Raw genomic sequence first — 11,619 nt, forward strand, 5'->3', positions numbered from 1 at the left:
CATCATTTCACGTTGACAGCAGAGAAAGGGATTAGTAGCCTCTTTAAAGAAAATCAAACAGACATCCCTTGAGTAGTACGTGAAAGTAAAATTGAGGGCTGGGTTATTGTCTGCAGCAGTTGCTTATCTCAACAATTCCAGCAGTGGGAAAGAGAAAAGGGACTCTGAGCCCAAACCAGAGCCCTATAACAGCGACAGAGCGGCTGCTTCAGCACTCATACTCCAACATGTCATCTTAAGACCTTCAATCTTTATTTCAACCTCACTAAATCCTGAGTGCCTTCTCCAAGTGACAGTGAATGCCACAGCCCTGCTAAGAGCGGTCGTCATTTATTCAGAAGCCAAGGAGCACTGGACATTGTAAAAGAAAATAAAAGACGAGTCTCTGTGTCCTACAAAGCTTACATGGAAAGAGAGGCATAACTGAGGAGTAAAAGGAGGGATCCATCCATAGAATAGAGAATCTAGGCTAAAACAGCAAGGTTATATTCCCTTTGCTGACTTAACATACACCTCATGGCTCTGAAGGTGACTCTGGCCTTGCACTAGATGTTCCCTGTCAACCCAACCTCCACCTCTGTTCACTTTTGCAGGTCTTCTCAGCACTAAGCCCAGTGCCAACAAGTAAATTTCCTAACTTCATTCTGCTCCTTCGCTAATTATTAGTTCTTTTCTGTGCAATACACGTATATTAAACATCACCAGCACTGAAAATCTTGCATTTGGATCACAGGCAGATGATAGGATAACTTGGAAATCAGAGCCTAACGTGGGAAGGAGCATGGTACAAAAGGGGCATCTGCAGATCACCCATTAGAACAAAACTGCACCCCAGTTTTTCAGATCCCACTGCCTGAGCATAGCACTCACTCATTCAGCCCTGCCTTATGGATCCCCTACTTCTGAAAAAACATACCGGCACTCCCCACACCTTCAATACAGGAGCCTGATAATTCTCCCATGTCGTGAGCCTGCAAAACAGGAGAAGGATAACCTGAGGTCTGAGGGCTCTCCTCTGCTTACGGGGAGACATCCCCTGGGGCTGCCCAATGCCTCGCTACCTGCCCTGGCACCCGGGCTCTCTACGTTGGTCTGGGACCTGACGGGCTCGCACCACAGTAAACTCAGTAGCCTGGAGCACTGCTCGTAGGTTTTAGAAAGGCAGACTGTATGAGAAAAGCTCTACTTCGTACAGTTACTTTACACGTAGCTGTTAATGGAACCTTTATTTTTTAAGTGAAACAAGTTCAAAACAGATTAATCTGATCCCTCAGCCTCATAGGTACCATGTGTTGGATGAGGGGATAATGGGTTTTGAGTTCCAAGAGCCAGATAAATTCAATTTATATCCTCTTATTGCTAAACCAAAAGGAGGTGTACAGTTTTAAAAAAAATAAGATATTACAAAGTATGCTTTAATGGGCTATTAACAGAGGCGCAGTATAAGTATACGGCAGACAGCTTTTACTTTCTGTCACTGAACACTGCATTAGTGACCAATTAAAGAATCCCCTGAACTAGCTCATTTGCTGATCAAGTTAAGCTTTTAAACCACATTTTAGAAAACCGAGTTGTTATCTTGCAGAATCTTTGAGAATACTGTGCAGCAGAAAGATCCGTGCCAGCAGTCATAACGCAGCCATTCACGCAGTTCCACTTTGGGCAGTACTCAACACCGACTTAAGAAAATCAGATCTGGAGAATTAAACACTGACCCTAAAGCAAACGGCAGGAGCAGAGCAGCTGCGGGCAAGAGGGGCACCCCGGGGCAGACCGCCGCGGGGATATCTGCTAGAAGGAAGGGGCTGAAGTCACTTTCAGGGGGCGCAATAAAAGACACTGCCTTTTCCAAAGCCTTGCTTCACTGAAATGATTATGGATATCACTTACACCAACACTCTTATGCTTACTTGTATGTTTGTGTGATTCCAAGATACGTTGTCAATTACTGCCCAAGTGGAAGGGCGCAAGATGGGCATTGCAGTTTAGGTGTAGGACACAGAGACCCATCCACCTCAGACCCATCCATCTCTCCAGAGAACAATGGCAGCCTCGGCCATAAAAGGTCCTCGTTTGCCATTGCAAGCTGAGCTGTCTGCCCTTTGGCCCCGAGCAGCTTATCCCTAATTGTCTCAGATCAAGGAAGAAAGAGGAAAGCAAAAGGAAAAACGCATCCTTCAGTCCCTTTGAAAAGTGAAAGAATAATCAGGTCGCTTGATCCGCACCTCTTGCCAGAAGTCCCACCACTGAGGCTGCAGGGCTGCAGACTTCTGCAGACCAGGTTTCTTACAGGAGGGCTCTCAGCCCGCTGCTGCGCCTGCCCCAGGGAGGGCAGTGGGAAGCACCCCGGCTGGAGCCCGTCTTCTTCTCACAACCACCTCTTGGCTGATGGGAGACACCTGCCGTCTTAATGCAGCTCTGTGAAGAAAAATACTTAAATTTTTGCCCTCGAAGGCAGAGTCCCACCATCTCAGCCTGCTTATCAGCACTCAGCCTGTGAGCCACCAGCCCACTGGTCAGCAGCAGCAACGGCATTTGCTGAGACTGGTGCCCAAGCCTTGACTTCTCACCCATCCCACTCGTCCCTTCTCCTTTGCACTCCACTGGTCTCCATGTTCCTACACTGCAGCATTCCATCTCCCACACTGTTTCGATCTATCTCCTTGGAAAGGGAGATCTAAGCCACCAAAACCAACTGCCTACTAAACATGGGCAGGTGTGATTTCTGAAAGACTCATGGCCAAGTTCAGGTAGGGAGCTGAAGCACTTTGTCATAAGGACTCTTCAAACTCCTGCTCCAGAACATGGGAACTTGCCAGTTAAGTAACTCTGGTCATCTCTTCTTCCTCGTTACCAACAGGTCTACTATGGTATCCTGTTATTACCCAGCTGGCATGAATTGAATCTAATGAACTAATTAACTTAAGGTATAGACCCTGCCTACAAAAGGTGGGCCATTTCCTTCTGGCTGCAGAAGATGCAACGGCATCCTTGGAGCCGCAGCCCAGCCTGGTGAGCAACAGTCTATCACCAGTCTAGAAATCGGAAACGGCTGAACTATTTCCCCAGATTTTTTTCCTGGAAGAGCAGCTCAAGGCAGTTATTTGGGAAGGAAAATGCCTGCATACCAATTTTAGCAAAAGGACAAGTTGGTGAACATGGGCTCTTAAAATAGGAAGTTTCAGGCAAGCTTGGCACTGGTGCTGTAACCATTTCAGTTATTTTTGGGGTGGTGGGAATGACTTCAGAAGAGCTTTAAAAATGTGTTTCCTTGTGAACTGCTTCATTATTTAGCAGTAGATAGAAACATGGAAAGCAGGACAATCCCGTCCCTGAGACATCTTCTCCACAAGGATCACTTTCCAAGCGGATTACAAAAGCAGACATCCACTACTGGAATCAGCAATGTGCCTGTGCTCTGCATAGCAAAGGGAGTTTGTGTGGCCATTAAATGGTGTTGCAAAGGGAGTACAACATCTGCTACACGATGCACAGTGCTCTCCCACCCAGGGCCGGTGTGTCAGTGTTTTGTAACATGCCCAACCTTGGTCAACAAAAAGGCAATGCTTGAAAGACAGACATTTTACGTTCTTGTGTTCCTCTTCTCTGCTACTATTCCCAGCTCTGTCTCTGACTCCTTGAACATCTCTTGCTGAGAATATTGTCTCAGTGCAAATCCAAGTGACCTCTGTCTTCAATATCTCTTATTGAATACTACTTCTGTAATAGGATGATAAGCCAGTGTCCTGTTTTGCTATAAGCAGCACAGCTGGAATTCATAGTGTATTTCCAATTAATTGACCCTCAACTAATGGAAATGACCTCTCCTTTAGGCTAGCATGAGACACGTATCAGGTAACCAGCCAAGCTGTGATGGACTTGCTCTCCCTTTGTTAATCCTTATGTACCCCACTCCATAGACAAAACAGTGGCATCAGCAGCATTAAGAGCAGCTGTACAGTTTCTGGGAGCACTGACATATCTGTGAGGAACTGTAGAGCATCCCGAAATATGCTGTAACTTACAGGGTATCACCTTCAATCAGCTAACCTGGTTGACTAAAGGTGTGAATGGGGAAAGAAACTCAAAAAAATGCCATGACTCAGAATCTGCCTGGCATAGTACCTACTGAGGCCCACTGCCAGTGAGGTCTCTGGCTTAACTACTACAACTTCACATCGTGTTGCTTTAACTTACAATCAGACATCAGCTCTCCTTAATAGTGGCATAAAACAGAAGTAATCCCAATCATTTAAATGAGCAACAGTAATGGAATGAGGGTCATAAAATCTCCTTTTAGCCTACATTTTTTAACAGTAATTATATTATTTTCAGAGAATAATCACTACTTTCTAGAACAGAGTTTTTAATACTATTGCAAGATTTTAATCTAGGGACTGGAATTTTAGAAACATCACTTTAGACTACTGAATACCCCTTATAGACAAAAAAAATCATAAGGTAAGCACCACTTGAATAAAGTCAAAGCAGCCCCCACACTCAGGAGCCTGGGACATTTCATCCCATAAGCTCCCTCAGATCACAGGTTTTTCAGGGGTGGTGCATGATGTATATAATCTCTAAAACAGCCTAAAGAGACTCCGAACACAGTCAGTCAGACATGTAACAGCCTATTCACCGCTCTTTAAATCCTTAAATGAAATCAATTTCTCTTTCACAGTTCTGTGCTGCAGCATCAGGAACTCATGATTTCTCAGAGACATACTGCAACTTGTCCCTGATTGCTTGTGGGGACTGGAAACTTTCCCGCTTGCGAGCCAGAATGGCAAGCCGAGGCCAGAGATTTGGACCTTGCAAGTCACATCGGAGCTGTGGCCATCTCTGGTGACGCCCTGGTTCAAGTAAAACACTGCTTATATGGCTTTTCACTCTTGTGCAACTTGTAAACTGTTTTGCATTTCTGTTTTGCATTCTTGGATCTCATCTCTACATGGAGCTGAATCGTGCTAAGCTATTAATAAGCCAACAGAACAGATTCCTTCCTGACACAAACTACGGCTCACCCAGTGAAGCGCAAGTTTTTCCAGCCTCGTGACATGCTCACACATTCACTGACCTGGTATAATCTTTGCCTGAAGCTGAACTTCCCAGATTTACTCACACCTCAGCATTGACCATTCACTTGTACACTGAACAAGGGCCCTGTCCCCATGTCCTTCGCACACATGGGCACACCGAGTGCCAGCAGCACCATGAGATGCTTCAGCACAGAGCGAGGAGCAGCACCATACTGTGCACTGCTGATCCCCTTCTGCCCTCGCGGGTCTTTCCCATCAGTATCTCCTGAGATGCAGAGAACTTCGCAGCCTTTCACATTTTCTAAATGGCTCGCCTGTTTGTTTGGCTTAATCTGAAATAAAAGTCATCTGACTGGAATACAAGGTTATTCTTTGTGCATAAAAGACGTAACAAGGAGCCTCTCACACTCTCCAGGGGTTAACACAGAGGATAATGGGTATCAGCACTCCAGACTGTTTATGGTCTCTTAGGAGCATCTTCCTCCATGAATATAGTGGTTTTATCATTCTACAAAGACATATACGTTCTGCCTACCCCTGACTCAGCCTTATTCCCGCACTAAACCTCTTAACAAGATGCCTTTGTGCAAAGCATCCTCCTTTTCACACGGACAGGGAGAGCCACACAAAGCGCGTGCTGCTTAGCATTGCGTCCCCGGATACCTCATCCTTCAAGTAAATTCCTCCATGCCTTTCATTCCGCATAAGCATTCCTAATAAAATAAGCTCCACATTTGCTACAGTCAGGAACGAGAACCCTAAATAAATTGTCTATACAAAAACAGTTAATACGGAAGTGAGAACTGGAAGCAAATATACTGGGCCCTGCAGTCTTCTGATGCTGTTCATTTTGCTTCAGTAAGGATTTAGCAATGCGCAGCAGCATTTTGGCTCAGCATTTGCAGGTGCTATTTCGGTATCATTGAGCCTATTCTGATCTGTGAACTGCAACTGTTACTCTTGTACCCCCTTCTCAGCATGGATTGGCAGTCACGCTAAACCACTGTTTTGCAATGGGCAGAACAGATTCACTGGTGGTGCAAATCTTGAACTAAGACTTGCACTAGCCTTACTCCAAAGTAAAAGATTTGTTTCATCATAGAATGATACAGTAGTTTGGGCTGGAAAGGACCTTCAAAGATCATCTAGTTCCAACCCCCTGCCATGGGCAGAGAAACCCTCCACTACACCAGGTTGCCCAAAGCCTCATCCAACCTGGCCTTGAACACTTCCAGGGATGGGGCAGCCACAACTTCTCTGGGCAACCTGTTCCAGTGCCTCACCACCCTCAGAGTGAAAAATTTCTTCCTTATGTCTAATCTAAACCTATTCTTTTTAGTTTAAAACCACCACCCCTTGTCCTGTCACTACAGGCCCTGGTAAAAAGTCTCTGTCCATTTTTCTTACAGTCCCTCTTTGTACACTGAAAGGCCACAATAAGGTCTCCCTGGAGCCTTCTCTTCTCCAGGCTGAACAGACCCAACTCTCTCAGCCTGTCTTCATAGCAGAGGTGCTCCAGCCCTCGGATCATCTTCATGGCACTCCTTTGGACCCGCTCCAGCAGCTCCATGGCTTTATTGTACCAGGAAGCCCAGAGCTGGACACAGCACTCCAGGCAGAATCTCACAAGAGCATCATTTCACACATGACCAACAGAGATTGTTTTTGTCAGAGTTTAACACCTTGAAAGCAATATCCAGGGAAGGACCATAGAACTGTTTCTATATCAGACAACTAAGTTACATCTCAGTGTATATGCAAAATCACAGGAATCAACACGAACAGAACACTAATTAAAACTTCACAAAAACAAGGTTACCCAGTATTCACCTAGACGTGATACCTTTTAAAACCTGAAGGATCTGTGCCTGATTTTTGGAATGCATTCCCTCACATGTATAGAAAACGGAGGGTTTTTTCATTCAGGTGTGGTTCAGAGCATCCAACAACCAGCAGGGAGAGATCAAACCAAACAAAACCTGGCGGAGAGCTGGTCTCAAAGTCACAGATATGTGGTTGCCTTGTCTGTGCCAAGCGTGGTAAGGACAGAAGTATTATCCTGGCTCACTGTACACACATAAAATTGTTTATTTTGCATGAAAAGGCTAAAGGTTTGCTGGTAATACAGAGGATTCTTTTTCACTCACTGAAAGGTACACTCAACTGCCAGTTAAAGATTCTGGCTAGTGCCAACGTCAAACAAGCAACCTCCTTTCAAAGTAAGGCTGTAATTAAAACCAGTGCTGGGGGGCGTTTGGAACACAATGGGACTGCTTCTCCGATTTTAACTGAGATGTAAAGAAGTAACTGAATGGAGAATCCCCTTCACCTGCAGTTATCCTTACAATACGGATCAAGTCAATTACACATTGGGGGTGCGTTGTGCAGCTGTGCATGCAAAGCCAGAGCGTAGCTCTACCCTTACATTGAACTGACATACACAGGTGTGTTCTGTCATGCTTCCCACTCTAGCCACGTTTTAGATACATCCTTCGTGATGACAGCAGTAGTCTCGGAGCCACAAAACAAGCAGTACCCCTTCTGGACAAGGAGGGCAGGAAAGCCAGGGCTACCTCTTAAAGTGACTAACTTGTACATCAATAGGTAAAACGGCCATTTCAGAACAACAACTTCATCTTGTTTCACTCTTTCACTATTTTTCTTCTCTTTCTATTTCTTTTTCTTCAGTTTAACACAACTTCATTCCAAAGCCTTGCAATATCTCCTCCTATACACCAGTTGTCACCCAGCATTTACCTTGCACATACTTCTCCACTGACTTGGTCAAAAACTTCCTGCAGAAGCTGCAGTGCGTGTAGCTCCGCTGTCCATATCTATCACTCTTTCTCTCGCCACACCACAGGACCCCTCGCACCACCAGAACAACATCCTGTCTTACCTTAAACTACTTCACACCACCAATCAGATTTAGGGAATTAAAGACAAGCTTCCATGCCATATCAAGAAGAAGGAGTTAAAGTTTAGGCGGCCAACTGAAACACCTCCGGAGCCAAAACCCTTTAATTTCAGTCCTGATAGAGGGGCCAGACCTGACATACAACTCAGTACTAGAACACCAGGTGAAGCACAATCACAGCTGAGACAAGCGTGAACACCTCTTTAGTGCTAAGGCAGGAGGTCTGTTTTCACAATAATAATGTGTCCAAAAGCAGCACGATCAGGGCTGCCCTGGTAGGGAAAAAAGCCACAAGCCAGTGTGACTCTACGCTGGCAAGGCAGTGCCAGCCCAGAATTAAGTTTTCCAGCTTTTATGATTATTTCTGGTTTGCCCAGCTACAAAGCCTAGCACCAGAGTTTGAAAGTTTCATACAGTTCCTCCTAGGTCCAAAACCTACTGCTCACTCTGTGGAAAAATAACTTATTTATACAGCAAGAAGTGCTTACTACCATACCTAGTTTTATCAATGTGTCTCTCGAATGTCTTCAGTTTACACCACGGTACTAAAACAAAGAATCATACTCAGATTTCTTCATTATATTATAGATTCTATGCAGTTTAACAGCAATTTCTCTTATAATAGTTAAACAAATTTCAACCTTTCACATGATTTAATATCTTTTTTGTAATTAATCCATTTACTGAAATATTATACTTTTTCTTTTCATGCATCATGCAAAGGTAGAAGACTGAATTCAAATCTTCTGGGATTTCAGAAACCATACAGCTTTTGGTTTTGCCACATCAAATACACATTTATTCCTTAGCTACTAAAAAAATAAATAAATACATCTTCACGAGCTACCAGCTCTTCTATATATCTTCTTCATCTCTTTGATCACACTCCTCCAACCATTCGGTAATCCATCGGTAATTATAACTTCTTAGATTCTTTCGCCTAAAAGGGACCAATTTATCACAGACTGTCACGAATTCTGGTTTTAAATTATCAAGAGTCCCATTACCGACAGGAATAGGGATACCTCTTTCCAATTAAAGTGACCAATTTCATGTAAAACCTTGTAACATTTCACTTCTTAATTAAGTACATCCTTATCAAATACAGAGAGGTTCACCCTCATTTTATTATCTATCCAGAGAATGAAATAAAGAAAACATTAATCACACACCAATATAGTGTCAGACCTAGTAATGCTTTCAGCATACTTTGACAACTTCTAACCCATTGCTGTATGATGTCTTTTATTCCTGTTTCATTCCCAATCATTTACCTGAAAGTCAAGAACAGGCTTAAACTTTTTACATCCAAACATCCCTGGGTATATCTAAAAATATTAAGCTAGTAATAAGTTAGAAAAAAAAAAAACAACACTAAAACAGAACTAAACAGAAACAGGAAGAAAAAATACGAAAATACAGTGTCAGGTGACACAGGAGCAGGACTGTCCACACTACTGTTCCTATGAACCATTTATCTCCACTGTAGTTACTAAGTAAGAATGTGGCAATCCAGACTTCTAATTCTTATCGAATTCTTTTATGCCAGGCTTAGAGATGGTATCACAACTGCCATGGAAAGACCGTATCCTTGACAACTGACAGGAGTCCCCAGGAGAGGGTACCTTCCTGATCTATAGTTCTCATCCAGGCTAAAGCCCTCCTCACTGTACAGAGCAGGAACAGAGGGAGTGCACAACCTTCTCAGCAGCTTTCTCTTTTTAGGTCAGGCAACACTAGCAACTGCTTTTGTGAAGTCAAACAGAAAAGCTCCATGTGAGAGAGACGACTTGCTGGAAGAGGAACTGAAAGCACTGTTCAGTGAAAAGAGCTCATCTTACAATTCCCTGTCTACATGCACAAACTCAGATGAGACCAGCACTTTACGTCTATTTTTCAACACCTTTGAGTGCCTCCAGAGTATTCAGATCACACCAAGAAGAGTCTTGCTTCCAAACAGTAATTATTGACCCAGCTTGGAAGTGTTGACGTAAGAGAAACAGACCAGGACTCTCAGCAACCCCTTGCTGAAATTCCTCCTGCTAATCTGATGAGGGGAAGCGAGATCTCTGTCCACCATGGCTCGATACCCTGATTACATCTTTCAAGGATGCAGCATGGAAAGGCAGAACTGTTGCATGGATGAGCCTGAAACAAATCTGAAGTAATTCATTCATACAGCACATGCTCCAGTCTTTGCAGCATTCCTGTATCCCCCTTGCACGATATTCAAGTCAGTCACTGCCTGCTAATGTAGTCTTCATTTTGCTTTTACATTTACAGATTTTTGCCTTTCTGGGTTTAAAAAAAAAAGGCTTTAATTGACAAGATGTTAGGCACAAACCAGAAGGAGCAAAGAGGTTCCCTTTCAGGTTCACAAATCAGCTGCAGTTCACCATACAGTAGCGTAAGCTTTTTGCAATCACATGTAAAAGCGTGTCTGCTAGGAGGAATGCAAGGTTGTTATCAAATAGAAAGTTTTATTAACTTTTAGAAATACAGATAAACCACAGCTCATGTTGAAAACAAGTACACAAAATTCAGAGTAAGTATAATTTTAGAAAGTTAAAAAACTTGATACAGAACCTGAATTAGATCTTCACAATCAGCAGGACAAAAAGAGTTCTCAAAGCCTTACTACAGCAATACTTGTTTCCATGCTAGTTGTAGGAAATACTGTTTTCAGAAAGAAATAAAACATAAATGAGGGAAAAGTCTGTTTTTAAGGAAAAGGATGATACTGGAATCTAAAATTCTAACATAACCTACGCATGACTTCTCATACTTCTAAAAGTGACAAAACCAAAAGCATCAGACACTGGTACTTCACAGTATGCTGTGATTAAGTTTTATTTTCTTCCCCTGATTTGTTTAATTACTTTGAGTTACACTAAGTTAACAAAAAACAGTAGCCATAAAATGATGACTTGAGACAGGAATGTAACTCAGCCCTAGTACAATTCCCCTGACTTGTGTGAGGTTCCACCAAGAAAGGGACAGTCCATCATTATTAAATTTTTATTACTGTACTGGTGTTACGCAAAAATTAAAAAAACCCTAATTCTGTACCAAAGAGTTCACAGCCTGAAATCAGCTGCAGTAATGCTAAACACAAGGATACTTGCAGGTAAATTCAACGTAAGTTAAAATGGGAGGCTAGTGTCAATATATAGTCATTGATAGTAAATTCACAAGCTGAGAAGGAAAACTCAAGGGTACTACAACAGAAGATCTTCCGAAGATCTTTGCATAACCAGAGATCGTTCTCTAGCCGAGAGGATCAACATCTGGAATAAGCCAGAAGGATCAAGTGAGAAAGCTGGACCAAAAGTGTGATGTAGTGTCAGGAAAAGGCAGAGAAGTCAAGGTTCATATTTACTGCCACTGCGCAAAGCCTCACATACAAAAGGCTACAGAACTGAAGCAATGAAAAGGCTGAAATAATAGTGGAGCAATTAGAGAGGGAAGGCATTTAAGAAGCATCAGACAAGAAAGTCTGCTGTGCTTTGGGCTAGGAAGTCAGTGCAGAGAAAGTCACAGATCCATTGAGTGGAACGCGGCAATCCATTTTGGCACAAGGTTAACAAATTAAAAACAGGTTTTTGGCAGAAGCAAGTACGCACACTCCAAAACAAGAATATAAAATTAATAATCTAGAGAAGT

This window comes from Tauraco erythrolophus, chromosome Z (genome assembly GCF_009769465.1).
Source record: "Tauraco erythrolophus isolate bTauEry1 chromosome Z, bTauEry1.pri, whole genome shotgun sequence".
Lineage (NCBI taxonomy): Eukaryota > Metazoa > Chordata > Aves > Musophagiformes > Musophagidae > Tauraco > Tauraco erythrolophus.